A 13207-nucleotide genomic window follows, 5' to 3' on the forward strand; every position below is an offset into this window, starting at 1 on the left:
CAGCCCCGCGGTGGAGCCGTCTAAGAACCCGGCCTGGGTGCTGGCGGGGGACGCAGCCCGACCGGGTGGCGCTGCGGTCGCTCGTCTTCCTTCCTGCCACCCACAGGTCAGAGGAGACACCGTCCGAGCCGCACACGGGCACCTGCTCGCCTCCCCGGGCCTCAGGCCTTCCCGCCCAGTGTCTCCCCCCAGCCCTGGCCTCAGTGCTGGACTTGGGCCAACATTTCTGCAAGAAAGAGCTCTCATTCGCTATTTAAAATAATAATAAAGCAGCTTCCTGCGTGTCTCTAACCTGGAAAGCGGCCTGGGGGAGCTAGGGAGCAGTTTCTTACAGTCGATTTTTTTTTTACTTTTTTTTTCTCTCTTTATTTTTTTTTTAAATGTTGCATTCAAAAAACACAAGAGGTCACCCTCCTCACTCCACTCCTCCCACATCAACCACCTCTTTCATCATCGTGGCACATTCATTGCATTTGGTGAATACATTTTGGAGCGCTGCTGCGCCGCATGGATGGTGGTTTACATTGTAGTTACACTCTCCCCCAGTCCACCCAGTGGCCATGGCAGGACACACAATGTCCAGCATCTGTCCCTGCAGCGCCACCCAGGACAACTCCAAGTCCCGAAAATGCCCCACGTCATATCTCTTCTTCCTTCTCCCAACCCTCAGCCCCTACCGTGGCCACTTTCTCCACATCAATGCTACAATTTCTTTCATTACTAATCATAATAGTCCCATAGTAGAATATCAGTAAGTCCACTCTAATCCATATTTTATTCCTCCGTCCCGTGGACCCTGGGATGGTGATGTCCACTCCCCCTCTAGATGGAGGGGGGGCTTAGATCCCACATGGATGATGGAGGCACTTCTCCCGCTTGCAGTTGTAGGCATCTTGGCTCCCTGGTGTGGCGGTTGACCTTCTTCACCTCCCCGTACAGCCATTTTAAAGACAGGTGAAAGGCACCTTCATGAAAGCCAGGCTGGCCCCGCCCCCCGCTGCCCTCTCTGCACATCCACTGTCAGCCTGCAAGGAGGCAGTCTGCCCGCCTGGGACCCTTCCACACACCGCCCGCCTGCTGTGACGCCCACCGTGAAAGCCGTTCAGCAGGGCCTGGAGGCCAGGGGGCGGCACCCAGGATCCCCCCAGAGCCGCCGGCTGCTGGGAGCCCCTCGCCGGCCCTTCGGATGCCTTTGCCTTACTCATCTCCACCCTAAACCCCGGCGCGAGGTGGTAACTGTCTGTTTAAGGCCTCGGAGGGTCAGGAGAGACTCCCTTAGAGGCCTCCTGGCGTCTAGATGCCCATCGCCGCGCTTCCCTTCCTTTCCCTCCCGGGCTTGGCACTCGGGTTGTTGCTGGAGCCAGAAACCAGTGTCAGTGGAAGGTGACTGCGCGGATGGCGCAGAGGCCGCCTCCATCCCCCCGCGCTCTGCGGAGGGCCACCTCTCTTCTGACTAGGTCAGAACCCGTGTCTGCTTCGGAAAACGAAGATTGAGTTACCAGTCTGAGTCATCTCCCCCTGATAGTGTCACTTAAATATTTGGGAAATTGTCTTCGGGCATTTTCTCCTAAGCCTGTAACACACATTCCCAGCCTGGCCTCCAGGTTGGAATCATGCTAGACCTACTGTTTTGTAACATGGTCTAGTAGCCAAAGGGGTGCTGATGCAAAATACCAGAAATTGGTTGTTTTTTATAAAGGGTATTTATTTGGGGTAGGAGCTTACAGATACCAGGCCATGAAGCCTAAGTTACTTCCCTCACCAAAGTCTATTTGGAGCAAGATGGCTGCCGACGTCTGTGACGGTTTAAGCTTCTTGGGTTCCTATGTTCCTGGGGCTTGCTTTTCTCTGGGTTCAAGGTTCCTTCCTTCTTGGAGCTGGCTTCTCTTTCCTCCGGGTGCTGACTTCCTGGGTCTTCAGCCTCAAACTCTAGCATAAGAAATCCCCAACTCTGTTCTTTGCCATGCCTTTTACCTGTGAGTCCCTACCGACCAAGGGGTGGGGACACAATGCCCTAATCAAAACTCAATATGCCCAGGTATAGATCAGATTACAAGCATAATCTGATCTTTCTTTTTGGAATTCATCAATTATATCAAACTGCTACACATGGTGTTTGTTTTTTCAGTTATTATATTATAATCATTTTCCTGTTGTTTTTTTCACCCTTTGTTTTGTTTGTCATTATAAAAACCCAAGGATAGAGCCAGGCAGAGGCTCTTAGTCACACTTTCAGGTCACGGATGAGGGAGGCACCCATTTCACCCCTGCTGCCTGGTCTGCCCCACATCAAACTTAAGGGACAGAGGGAAGCGGACTTGGCCCAGAGGATAAGGCTTCCACCTACCACATGGGAGGTCCACGGTTCAAACCCTGCGCCTCCTTGACCCGTGTGCAGCTGGCCCATGCACAGTGCTGATGAGCACAAGGAGTGCCCTGCCACGCAGGGGTGTCCCCTGTGTAGGGGAGCCCCACGCGCAAGGAGTGCGCCCCGTAAGGAGAGCTGCCCAGCGTGAAAGAAAGTGCAGCCTGCCCAGGAATGGCGCCGCACACACAGAGAGCTGACACACAAGATGACGCAACAGAAAGAAACATGGATTCCCAGTGCCGCTGATAAGGATAGAGGTGGTCACAGAAGAACACACAGCGAATGGACACAGAGAACAGACAACGGGGGAGGGGAGGGGGGAAGGTGAGAGAAATAAATAAAATAAATCTTAAAAAAAAAAATTTAAGGGACGGAGGAGCTCACAAGGTAGTGCCATCAGTGCTCCTTTGCAGGATCTGGGAGATGTTAGGTCAGTGCTCTAGGGACTTCTTAAGAGGAGAAAAAGCTAGATAATAGTTTATTAATATAAAAATAATGACATTAATGTGCAAATGAGAGAAAACATTTTTCAGGGATTTACAGATATTTAGGAAACATTGGGGAAGACACGGGATTCTCAGCTATGGCTAACAAGAGTACAAATGGGCTTTGCACCACTTGGGAAAACTGTTTGGTAAAACAGATTAACATGCAGCTCCCCAAAGACCCAGCATTCTCAATCCTAAGTATAAACCTAAAGGCAAGGGATCAGCAGACTGGGGTCAGAGGGTCAACTCTGGTCATTGCAAACAAAGTCTTCTTGGCACCCGCCCACCCTCATTTGTTTAGGTATTGCCTGTGGCTGCTTTCCCACCATGAGGACATCACGGAGAAGTTGCAACAGGGACTTAATGGCACACAAAGTCTAAAATATTTACTCTCTGGCACTTTACAGAAAAAGTTTGGCATTCCCTGCCTCAGAGAATAAATGCATATATTCATAAAAGGACATGTATGAGAATGTTTGTAGCCATTTAATTCATAAGTGCCAAAAATCGAACTCTCCCAAATGTGTACCCATAATAGAATGAATAAGTAGCGGTGCCTTCACACAATTATACGATAAGGCAGAAGAAAGCACTGCTGCTACCTGTGACGCATGGGGGTGGCCTGTTGAGTGAAAGCAGCCAGATGCGAGAGAGGGCCAAGCCAGCGGGTTCCTTCTCTGTAAAGTCCAGGAACAGCAGGAAGTCATCCTTGGGGATAGAAGTCACAACCGTGGCTACCTGGGGGCAGTGACTGACGAGAAGAGGGTTTAGAGGAGGCTTCTGAAATGCTCAAAAGATCTCAGTCGAGGAGAGATTTACACGACGTATCTATATTTAAGAATTCATCAAAGTCTACGTGGACAAGTATATTAAACCTCAAAAAAAGGTCAAAGAAAACTGGTGAAGATGAGAAGTTGTCATACTGATGAAGTAAGTAAAGCGTCAGAAGAGCTGGTAAAAAGGGGACAGGAACGCTCGTATGACATTGGCAGGGGTCATGCTTACCTCTAGGTTATGGCAGTGGTGTCGGAATCCACAGGCAAGGGACAGCGTCCTCATTGGAGGAATTAATGCAACAACTTTAATGCACTGAAAGAAGGTCCCGTTAGCAAGCAGTCTGGGTGCTGGCCTGGCAAAGGCCCCTCCCTGGTCAGCAGGCAGGACCTGCAGGCTCCTCAGGCCAGAGGGAGTCTCTGGCTCTCAGGCCTTGTGGAGACCCCTGTGGGGGTAGGAGGATCCCAGGGGACCTGGGGATTTGAGGACCACTCATCCCAGGTGGGCCCTGCAAGGCAGGTGTGTGATTTCATGGGACAAACAAGGAAAAAATTTGCAAATCTCTGGGTTCTGTGAGCGTGTTTGACAGACAAGCACTGAGACTCTCTGATAACAGACGGTTCACACCCCCTCCCAGAGGTCCCATGAATGGAATAAATGAAGGCAGAAAAGGAAAAAATCCTGGAAGAGAATAGAGCAATCTTCTTCATCCTCTTTCAGTTTCGTCTTTATCTTTCTATCCAGCAACTTCATTTGTACCAATCTTTGTTTATATTTACACTGGCCTTTTCCTCTGCCTGGAATGTACCCTGTACATCCCATAGTCACTCCCTCATTTCCTTCAAGTCTTTGCTCACATTTCACCTATCAGTCAGGCCTGCACTGATGCCACTATTGAAATCCACAGCCCACATTCCCACCTTGGTGGTCTAAATTTTCCTTACAGCCTTGCATTTTCTTCCACTGTACTTATCCCTTTCTAACACATTACGTAAATTGCATATTTATTATGCAGATTGTTTGTCTCTTCCCAGTAAGCCAGAGACTCCAGGAGAACAGAAATTTATTTCTCTTTCCTTCACTGCTCTATCACTGGCACAGAGCAAGATGCAATAAATATTTGTTTTATGAATGAAGATGAGCAGTAAGCCATCCTTTCTGGCTCTAGTATTTAGAATTATTGTAGTCCATACCCTCTTCCCAAAAACATTACAGAAATTTGTACTCCCCACTAGTAATAGCTGAGCATCCTTATTTTCCCATATTTGTATTGGAATTATATATTATCAGTCTTTTAAATTGTGGATGAAAATATATCTCTTTTATTTTAATTCATATCATTTGCCCACCTTTATTTTGGGTTGTTTATATTAGCCAAAGGGATGCTGATGCAAAGTACCAGAACTCTGTTGGCTTTCATAAAGGATATTTATTTAGGGTGGAAGCTTACAGTTACAAGGCCCTAAAGAGTCCAACTCAAAGTTACTTCCTCACCAAAGTCTGGTGCCATGTGTTGAAGCAAGATGGCGGGCGATGTCTGCGAGGGTTCAGCCTTCCTCTTTCCTCTTAGGGCTCTGTGGATCCAGCTTCTTCCTATCACAGCTGCAGGCTGCAATAAGCCTCGTCTTTCTCCCCAGGGCTTGTTTCTTTCAGGCTCAGATGCCCTGTTCTCTCCACAAGGTCAGCTGTAGGCTCTCAGGCTCATCTCTCTTCCTGGGACCATGTCTATGGAGCACCCTCTCTTCCTGTGTATCTGCTTCTGTGTTCTCCTTCTCCATGTATTTACCTCCGTGTGAGCATCTGTTTTATTCCCAAGGGGTCTGGGATTCGAGGACTGAATGCTGAGTCACACTCTAATGACCTGGTAGGATCAAGCCCTAATCTTAACATAATTTAATCAGTCATCTCAGCTGAATCTAATACAATCACAGGGTTATCACACCCAGAGGAACAGACCAATTTACAAACATAATCTGGATTTCATAAGTAATATCAAATTGCTACAGTTGTCATTTCTTTTTCTAATTTGAGGGACTGTTTGATATTATAGACATTCTGCCTTTCTCTTTTACATATAGTCTAAATCTTTTATTCCATTCAATCTTTTGTCTTTTGAATATTCATTCAACTTGAAACATTTGGATACTTTTCTCTTCAGCAAAATGTAAGAATGTAAATGTCCCTTTTGTAATCTAGATGAAACTAAAGCTGTTTATTTTACAGCCAAATTTTCAGGTGCCTTTTGCAGTAAAGGACTATTTCAAGGATCAAGGCTCTTAATCAAATTATATTTGTGGTTCATAGCAAGAACAGGAAACAGTCAGCAGCTGACTGTATGTATGAAGTTTTGCCTTTTAGGGAAAGGGGAAAAAAAGATAATTGCTAAATAATTTGACCTATAGCAAAACTCTTTATAAGTCAGTGAGAAGAGATGAAGTTTCTGTTTTCCTTTGCTGTTCAGTAAAACAGAAAACAGTTGGTTCCCAGTATAATCAAACCATGATTCTGTGAGCAGAGAATACCAGTTTCATAAAAATAATACATTTGTATAATGATTTACAATTTTCAAAGTACTTTCCAAAATATTGTCTGATTTGATCCTTAAAATCAAATCATTTTTTGCAGAAAGGTAGACCAGATGTTCATAAATGCTGATCTCTTCCAGAGCCAGGCCTCATGGCTCTTAGTGAGGTTTTCCTACTCAACTGAATTATTGAGGGTTTTAATAAACAAAAAAATGGTAAAGGAAGAAAATTTTATTCAAATGCTACATTGAATAAGTTAGTCCTATTAATAGATTATTTGTCTACTTTGCACTAATAAAAATTTGAACTTCTTGTGGTGTTTCCTCTTGTTTTATAAAAAATATTGACATTTACCTGGTGTCCATTCATTCCCTGGGTCAGTATTTATAATTCACAGACCACAGATTAGCAGTGTCAAGAAAGGAGCTTCCGGCAAATCTCATTCCATCATTTTACAATCTCTTAAAGTTTGAGGACCTTTTTCCTCTCTAATGCATCCTTTTGGGGATAGGTTAAAGGAAGATTTTTTTTTTTAAAGATACAAATGGATATCAACAACTTTTTCAATAATCAATACACTTTTGTTTTTAAAGTATGTGAAATACCATCTGATCCAGCAGTCCCTCTTCTAGGTCTATAACCCCAAAGAATTGAAAGCAGGGACTCATGTCAAGGCACGCTCACAGGGGCATCATTCACAATAACCAAAAGGTGGAGGCAGCCCACGTGTCCATCAACAGACGGCTGGATGCACACAGCATGGTCTGTCCACGTGATGGAGTATTACTCAGCTGTGAGAAGGAATGAAGTCCCGATGCATGCTACAACGTGACACACAGGTCACTAGAGGTTGACTTCCCGGACATGGAATGTTCAGAGCAGGTAGCTTCGTGGAGACAGGCAGCAGACGTCAGGGCCTGCGGGGAGGGAAAATGAGGAGTGACTGTGTAATGAGCACAGGGTTTCCTTTTCGGGTGACGAAAATATTTCAGAACTAGAGAGATGTTGCGCAACCTTGTGAATGCACGAAATGCCACAGAACTTGTTCACCTTTAAGCAGTTAATCTCATGTGCTGTGTATTTCACCTCAATAAGAAAAATATATGAGGTTACAAAGGATTTTAAGTGTATTTGAAATCCTCTGAATCAGATTCAAATATATCAAGCAATACTATTCTATGCATTTCTTAGGGAAGTCACAGTAAACACCATAATAAAGCTAAGTACAGAGGCTCCTCCTTTAAACTGACCTTCATAATATTCCTGGTGGGGAAGCAAATTTGGCTCAACTGATAGACCACTCAACTACCACATTGGAGGTCCAGGGTTCAAACCTCAGGCCTCCTGACCCGTGTGGCGAGCTGGCCCATGTGCAGCACTGATGCACGCAAAGAGTGCCGTGCCACACAGGGGTGTCCCCCACACAGGGGAGCCCCACGCACAAGGAGTGTGCCCTGTAAGGAGAGCCGCCCCGTGCAGAAAAAGTGCTGCCTGCCCAGGAGTGGTGCCACACGCACATGGAGAGCTGACGCTGCAAGATGATGCAACAAAAAGAGAGACACAGATTCCCGGTGTGGCTGACAAGAATAAAAGCAGACACAGAAGAACACACAGCGAATGGACACAGAGAACAAACAACTGGGGAGGGGAGATAAATAAAAAAATCTAAATAAATAAATAAATAAATAAATATTCCGGGTGAAGTTAATACCATTGTGTTCTGCAGGGAGGACTCCTTTATAGACTCCCAGTCGCTGCTCCCTTAGTTTTATGAACTAAGCTTGATTCGCATCCTCCCACATGTTCCTCGCTCAGCTGGCCCCTGCCATTCTTTTTTTTCCTCTTTTTAGAGATTTCTTTTTATTTATTTATCCCCCCTCCTCGTTGTTTGAGCTCACTGTCTTCTATCTGTATCCATTTGCTGTGCGCTGTCTGTATCTGCTCGTTTTCTCTTTAGGAGGCACCAGGAACCAAACCTGGGATCTCCCTTGTGGAAGAGAGGTGCTCCATCACCTGAGCCACCTCAGCTCCCTGGTTTGTTGTGTCTCTCATTGTCTGTCCTCTTTGTGTCTCTTTTGTTGAGTCATCTTGCTGAGTCTGCTCACCGTGCCTGCCCACCACACCAGCTCGCCTTCTCCAGGAGGCACCAGAAACCGAACCTGGGACCTCCTGTGTGGTAGAGGAAGCCCAATCGCTTGAGCCACATCTGCTTCCCTTGCCATCCTTAATGAATCTCACTCACACCTGGTATTTTTCATCTTGAATGCCATCTTTTCGCCCAGCCCTGCTGGGTTACTGCTCCAGTCAGCCCTTCTCAGTTTTGCCCCTCTGTTTTTTGTTTGTTTGTTTGTTGTTGTTGTTGTTTTTAAAGATTTATTTTTATTTATTTCTATCCCCTCCCCCCCCATCCCAGTTGTCTGTTCTCTGTGTCTATTTGCTGAGTATTATTTTGTCCGCTTCTGTTGTTGTCAGTGGCACGGGAATCTGTGTCTCTTTTTGTTGCGTCATCTTGTTGCGTCAGCTCTCCATGTGTGGGGCACCATTCCTGGGCAGGCTGCACTTTCTTTTGCGCTGGGCGGCTCTCCTTATGGGGTGCACTCCTTATGTGTGGGGCTCCCCTACGCGGGGGACACCCCTGCGTGGCACGGCACTCCTTGTGTGCATCAGAGCTGCCCGTGGGCCAGCTGCACACGGGTCAAGGAGACCCAGGGTTTGAACCAGGATCTCCCATGTGGTAGACGGACGCCATAACCACTGGGCCAAGTCCGCTTCCTGCCCCTCTGTTTTTGACTGCTGTGTTTCAGGGTTCAGTTTCATTACCTCAAACCATGGCTGCTGCAAAGGAACCCTCTTTCCCCTTATTTCAAATCATTTTGGCCTTGGGCCCTTCCTTGGTATCCATCTTGAGCCTGGAAGAGTCTGGGCCAGCTAAGTACGAGAGGCTGTCTGGCAAGACCGAATGTCCCCTGCATTCAGTGCCAAGAAACAGGACTTAGGCAGGCCAAGGGGGAAGTCAGGAGAACTATGGGGTTTTCTTCTGCCACGTGTGAAGGGGACTTTTGGCCTGAGCCCACATGTGGGACTTGCTTACATGGATTTGTTTTAGAATATCCACTTTTCCACTGGTAAAACCCTGCCAACAAAGATTTTTTTAAACTGTGTAGAGGTTTTCTTAAGATTTCTGTAGTCACTTTCTATTATAGACTATTATAGACTTCTTCTTGCTATAACTTGTGTTTCTTGTAGAGAAAACTAGTTAACCCATCTATTTCTGGATCTCAGTTTAAATAAACACCACTCTAGGGCAGCAGAAATTTCTTTGGGAAGGTAGTAGGGCAAGAAGGAAAATGAAAGGGTGGTTGAAACCCCAGTTTTTTAGCTTAGAGCTTTCCTCTGTCTAGGTACTGTTATCTGCTTTGGGTTGTATTGCCCAGGGCAGGGCCATATCTGTTTATTTCCTTCACTTATCATCTGCTCAGAACTTACCCAGATCGTAATTGATGACATTATTTAAATGTTAAGCTATAGAGCTTTGTGCTGTACCAATTTGATGACTAGACTTCTTGCACTAGGCAGAAATAATGGAATATATACTTTTATCTCTCCCAACAATATAACTCTCTCCCAATATTTCTATGGACCTTTACTTTTTCATTCAAGGACACTCTTGACTTTTCCCTTCATCTATCCTTCTTTTTTTCTCTTATGTACTAGGAAAAACCATTACTCTTGTAGTTCTATTTCCAAGGGGCATTTTACCAATGATCAGTCCCATTTCTAATATGCCTAGGCAGTCTCCTCGCCATCCCTTCCCAGCCACCTGCACTGTAGCATCCCTTACAGCGGTCCACTGCTTGTGTTCTGCTATGCCATATACGAAGTGAAGTGAGGACAGAGAATTCAAGAGGCGTGTGCACAACTCCTGACCCTGCTGGCAACAAACTCTTTAATTTAATATATATTGTATGTCCTCCCATGGCCCACCGGGTGGACTGTGGGAGAGTGTGGGCTATGGTGTGGACCATTGACCATGAGGTGCAGCAGTGCTCAGAGATGTATTCACCAAATGCAATGAATGTCTCATGATGATGGAGGAGGTTATTGTTATGGGGGGAGGAGTGGGGTGAGGGGAGTGGGGGTATATGGGGACCTCATTTTTTTAATGTAACATTAAAAAAACAAAGACCAAAAAAATAAAAAAAAAAGAAGAGCATGATTAATACAAAGAATAGAAATGATAAAAATATATATACAATATGTGCATGTGCATATATAGATACATATATACTATATATACATATATACAATTATGTACACATATATATACAATATGTGCGTGTGCATACATAGCATATGTGTATATAAATATATACTACATGTGTATGTATATATAGTACATGTGTGTATGTATAGTGCATGCATGTGTGTATAGTATATGCATGTGTGTGTGTATACATGTATATACTAAGTGCACTTTCACTTTCTTCTCTTCACTGAAATGTGCTATAAAACTTGGTATTGACCCAATGTGCTCATTAATAAGACATTGGTTTTACAACCGAGACTTCTTAGTGGTTTGAGGGACTCCTCCCACACCTTCTCTAAACCCTGTTTTAGAAAAGGGGACGACAGGGGAATTCTGGTTATAAACCCCCTCCCCCTTCCGGAAGCTGCCGATGTACTAACTCTAGAAACCTCAGACTAGTCTGAGAAAGCCCTCATCCAACACCCTACCCAGGTTTCAAAGGGCTCGTATAGGTCAGATTGTGGCAGAAATTTCCAGTCACTTTTTGGACTGTTTGGGCTTAAACACAAATGCTAACAAATATCAAACCACCCTCGTGGGACCTTCACTTTCCAAGTCCTCCTATCCTGGGCGGAAAAGAAATGAGCCAGGGTCTCCAGACCCGGTTCAGATGCTCCTAAGGGCACTGAGAGGCCAGAGCCCCTTGGTAATCTTTTCACTTGCAAAGAGTACAGGAACCAAAGAAATGAGGCACGCCCTCTGTTGCAGGGCCTCCAATGTTGCTAACAATGGGGCCATGATACGAAGACTAAAATAAAGCAGACACTTCTCTATGCAGAATTATTGCACAAATTCTCATTCAGAAGGTTTGCAGAATGAAGCGTTCTGTTTCATTAAATCATAAGGTAGAATATCGGTTTGGCTGCAGTTACAAGACTCAACAGTTGCTTAAAGAGACATGGGGCGTCGACTCCCCAGTGGAAGCGGGAGGTTGGGGCGGCCTCTGGGATTCAGCATTTAGGGTGCCATCAGGGGTGACAGAGCTGTTCGAGGCAGGTGCTTTCGTTCCAGAGGAGGCATAGGAGAAGGGTTCACGCCCTTTGTGCCACGAATCCCATTAGATGGCTCTGTGTGGGGAATGGCCTTCCCCCGAGTCGAAAAACTACACCTGTGCAACCTCGGTCAGGGCGGCCTTGCTGAAGAGGACTCAGGGCCTTGCTTTATCCTTTCAACGGTGACAAAAACAAACAACGTGATGGACAATTTAATAGTGGCTCCAGGAACATTTGAAGTGCAAAGGGAAGAAGTCCAACTGGTAGGATCAGATGAAGAGGGAACAATGAGCCCAGGACACAATGTGGCTGACCCGGTGGTGAATCCTAAAGCTTTGACCAGCACTGGAAGATACTGCTGCCCTGAGGAACTAAGATGAGGAAAGCCTAGGCACACAGAGTCCTTTGGAAGCTTTAACCATGCTGACCAATGAAACTAGCTTTATCAGTTCTTCTGATGCTCCCGTGAAGAATCTTATCACAAAGTGCCACCCAATGTCCAAAACCTGGACTCAGAACTCCATTTGGATAACAATGGAGTGCCCGGGCAGCCATTGGATCACTGGTTGGAGGGAAATGCTTTCAGGCACTGTGAAAGTTCTCATCAGACCACTGAAGGCCTGCAGGACTCCGTTTCCTGGCTTCGAACCCACACCCTGGAGCCTTACTCTCCTTGGGCTCTATGCCGGGATGAAAAACCCCACGGGACAGCCTTTGGCCCTCAAGGTGGCAGGTGGGTGTTGCTTACGGATTCTTGCTGTAGGACTGTTCACTGACCCCCGTGAGAGCGGTAACTTCTTAGTACACAGTCATAGCCTGGGGACAGCAGGACACGGTCTGCTCCACAGCTCAGACTCTCATCCAAATCCACTCTCTAGGGGGCATCAGAAAGATCCTTGACCAGGAAGGTGATCTTCCGAAATATCCACTTGGGATGGAGCAATCACGATGCCTTCAGAAGAGGCTTATGAAAAGCCTCCAGAGAAAAAGGAAGGAGAGCAAGAGGAGGAGCATAGAGAAGAACCACATCAAGCAGAGGAAGAGGAAAGCATGGAGACTCAGAAGGGGCCCTCCTTCTCTTCACTCCCTTTCCTACCCTAGGGAAAGATGGCGCCTACGCTAACTGCTATTGGCCTTTATATGGTGGTGTTTCTGTGGGAAGAGGGAGAGAGCAGGAAGGAAAAACTCTATAAAAGGAGATGTCCTTCCACTGGGCTCTGATATTGGCTTTGCAGCCGGAAGTCTCCCACTCACGACTTATGCCATCCATCTAGAGGGAAGCAGGACACCAACTTTGCTTCCTCATGCTCTAGAAGCCCCACCTCCTGGAAACCCCTCTCAGCTGGTACTTGGCTGTGGAAATGTGGTGAACTGTTAGTGTCTGGAAATTTTGTTTTTCCTGAGGAAAACAAGTCAAGTACTTCCTAGTAGGGTTTTTACAAAAAAAGACATAGGAATTATTTCTCTCCACTGTGAAAGTTTAGGTGAGGTGGCTCCACAGCCTTCAGGCTCTTCTTTTAGCAACTGGTCTCCATCTCCAGGTCCAGCTCCTTCACCACACTGCTTTCCAGCTGGAGGCAGGGAGACGGGGCATGGGGGGCCTGCCCTTCTTTTTGAGAGCTCAGTCAGCAGGGCACCCAGCAGCGCCGTTCACAGGCCACTGGCCAGAAGCTGCTGGCCACTCCTATCTATCCGCGAGGGCAGCTGCTCAGTAGAATTGTTAGTCACGCCCCCTCCTAAGAAGGAATGCAAGG

The 13207-nt window shown here is 46.3% G+C and overlaps 1 pseudogene; it reads left to right on the forward strand.

Moving 5' to 3' along the window:
- LOC101444048 (interleukin enhancer-binding factor 2 pseudogene) overlaps window positions 1–12554 on the forward strand; it is a 62033-nt pseudogene extending 49479 nt beyond the window's left edge.
- Window positions 12555–13207: the final 653 nt, after the last annotated feature.

This window comes from Dasypus novemcinctus, chromosome 11, assembly GCF_030445035.2.
Source record: "Dasypus novemcinctus isolate mDasNov1 chromosome 11, mDasNov1.1.hap2, whole genome shotgun sequence".
In the NCBI taxonomy this organism is placed as follows: domain Eukaryota; kingdom Metazoa; phylum Chordata; class Mammalia; order Cingulata; family Dasypodidae; genus Dasypus; species Dasypus novemcinctus.